Source organism: Protobothrops mucrosquamatus, unplaced genomic scaffold (assembly GCF_001527695.2).
Source record: "Protobothrops mucrosquamatus isolate PMUCROS unplaced genomic scaffold, P.Mucros_1.0 scaffold14337, whole genome shotgun sequence".
NCBI lineage: Eukaryota > Metazoa > Chordata > Lepidosauria > Squamata > Viperidae > Protobothrops > Protobothrops mucrosquamatus.
In genome coordinates, this window is record NW_015400106.1 from 1 (window position 1) to 2,707 (window position 2,707).

At 40.6% G+C, this 2,707-nt stretch overlaps 1 long non-coding RNA gene and 2 other non-coding genes across 4 annotated transcripts in view; 2 read left to right on the top strand and 1 right to left on the bottom strand.

The window, feature by feature from the left end:
• The first annotated feature begins 147 nt into the window (after nucleotides 1–147).
• Nucleotides 148–2,707, top strand: part of LOC107301549 — a 5,519-nt gene continuing 2,959 nt past the window's right edge. The window contains exons 1-2 of one of the 2 annotated variants that reach the window (XR_001549309.1): nucleotides 148–173; nucleotides 712–838. This is a non-coding gene — a long non-coding RNA (uncharacterized LOC107301549). Of the gene's footprint in view, nucleotides 174–643; nucleotides 839–2,707 lie in introns of those variants that run through there. The other variant, XR_001549308.2, reaches the window with a different exon arrangement.
• Nucleotides 460–554, top strand: LOC114923793. The gene has a single exon (XR_003810714.1). It is a non-coding gene; the product is annotated as a small nucleolar SNORD12/SNORD106 (small nucleolar RNA).
• Nucleotides 2,541–2,631, bottom strand: LOC114923792. The gene has a single exon (XR_003810713.1). It is a non-coding gene; the product is annotated as a small nucleolar SNORD12/SNORD106 (small nucleolar RNA).

Genomic DNA, 2,707 nt, shown 5'->3' on the forward strand with positions numbered 1-2,707 from the left:
CGTAACGCCAGACACCTCTCAAAGAAAAGCACGGAAGTACTAGCAGACACCAAGGGACTTTGAAAACTACATTTCCCAAAATACCTTGGACGGACATGCGCACCAAGCTGCTCTAGCCTATATAAGGGCGCGACGCAGACGCACGCGTTCTTTTGGGGAGTTTTCCTGAAAAGGTGAGGAGCGGGGCTCTTCGTGGACGACGGAGCTCGGCGATCCGCCGCCATCTTCGTCGTCCGCGAGATTGTAGCTTGCCTCGCCGATTTCTCATCCCTCCTTTTCTTTTCTTTTCTTTTCTCCCTAAATTTCTTTTTTTCTCCCTAAATTAGCCTGCTCTACTTTCCCTTAAGGTTATGCAAAATGTATTTAGGAGTGTCCCGTTTTCCTCCCCCCCGCTCCGCCTGCATTGTTCTTTCACCGTGCTCTTCTTCCAAGATGCGATCTTAGAGTTTGAAGGTTTAGCTTGGTGCTAGTGATGACTTTTAAGACTTTTTTCCCCATCAGAGCGGAAGTGTTGAACTTTTTGCTGTTAGCCAGAACTTGTCTGACGCACCAAATTGTACCGTGAGGAGTAAATTGGGGGACTGGCTGGGAATTTTTTTATACGCCTTGCTTTTTTTTTTTTTATAAAAATTTTTTTTATTAATTTGCTTTGCCTTGCTTTTGTCAGGGACGCGGAGTAATCCTTCTATCTTTGATTTCTGTCTGTTCCAGGCAAGAAGAATTGAGTGAGGAATGTATGGAGGAATGTCTTGCAAAGCTGTCCAAGCTGAAAGATGTGGAGTCACCTAAAAAGTCCTATCAGTTCCATGGCGAATATTTATTTTTTTTAAAGCGACATGTGAGTTTCTGGCTGCCCTATTATTTTGAGTTGGGTGTAGAAAGGTATTACTGCCTTATAACAGTGAAGAACGAAAGATATTTATGGTCCACGCACTAGTTCAGTGTTTCTCAACCTTGACAATTTTAAGGCATGTGGACTTCAACTCCCAGAATTCCACAGCCAGCAATGCTGGCTGTGGAATTCTGGGAGTTGAAGTCCAGATGCCTTAAAATTGTCAAGGTTGAGAAACACTGCGACTAGTTCTTGACTACTGGGGACTGCCTATACCAGTCCCTGCAGTTTTCTTGGTAAGATTTCAGCAGTGGTTTGCCATTGTCTTGTTTCCTAGGGCTGTTTGTGCTTAAGGTGGAACCAGAACTTGTGGTTTCCTGATTTCTAGCCTGATGTCTTAACCCAGGGGTAGGCAACCTTGGCTCTTTTATGACTAGTGGACTTCAACTCCTGCTGGCTCAGGAATTCTGGGAGTAGAAGTCCTCCAGTCATAAAAGCCAAGGTTTGCCTACCCCTGTCTTAACCCAATACACCAACAAGGCTCTCACACATGCACATACTTAACTTGGAATATTAATAGATGTTCTGCTGAGCTTTCAATCTTCCCTGTTAACACATTCGAACTACCGCAAACTCCTAAGGGATATACTTGAATTGGCAAAACTTCATTCCTCTGTTGAAATTTATTTTAAATAAACGAAGCTACCCACCTCAATAGCAATGACTCTAAATATTTCAGTATTTCCTGTGAATATTTTAAAGATTGCTATACATCCTGCTTTATTACAAAAAAAATAAGAGCCAGATTCTTCTTCATAGGATTTGCTGTTCCAACTTTTTGAATGTGAGTTTTGATTGGAAATTAAAGGAGTAATAAACCCATATTGGCTCTCGGGTTCTGTTTGCCTGTTGCAAACTTGTAAGCATGGTAGAGGTTGCTCCTTTTTAATATTCCTAGTTTGAAGGAGATGGTGTAAAGAGTGAGACTAAGCCAATGTTTCTCAACCTTGGCAACTTGAAGATATGTGAACTTCAGCTCCCAGAAATCCCCAGTCAGCTTTTCAATTCTGGGAATTGAAGTCCACACATCTTCAACTTGCCAAGGTTGAGAAATACTGCTATAATACTGCTCCATTCATTCAATGAATGGATGACACTGAGGCATGTACTCCCAAGCTGGGCATGCTTTTCAGCACCACCACAAAGCAAGTATTGTACTTATGCATTTCCTATTAAGGAGAATACAGAATGTTGTTCCTGTTTTATTATCTCCTGTTTTAAATCCCCTGATGTTAACCAGTTAAATTTTGTTTGATCACCTTCCATATTAGTTAAAAGCTTATTCATGTAAGGAGAGTTTTTTAAAAAAATACTTTATAGATAATATTTTAATTTTTGCTTTTTGAGTTGTGGAAATTTCCAAAGAAATTCTTTTCAAAAGCAATCATGTAGCTGGAAAATATAACACATTGGTGAACAACCATTTTAAAAATAGTTTAGGCTATCTGTAAATTGTTGCTTGCATGTAATTTCTTGGTGAAGGCTAGATTAGCAAATAGCGGGAAAACTTCGAAACAAGGAAGTTACAGTTATGGTTGCAAATACCCTGAAAATCTTCCCTTCTCTGGTGTGTCTTTAGAGCTGATGTGTATGATGACTAAAGCTTTTCCCCGCTCCTAGTCTTCCTGAAGAATAAGCAAGCACCCCAGCTGATGTATCAGACAAGAACTGGCTAATACAGTAAGGTCAACAGTATCGCTCTGATGGGGAAAAAAGCTTTAGTCATCATACACATCAGCTCTAAAGACACACCAGAGAAGGGAGGATTTTCAGGGTATTTGCAACCATAACTGTAACTTCCTTGTTTCGAAGTTT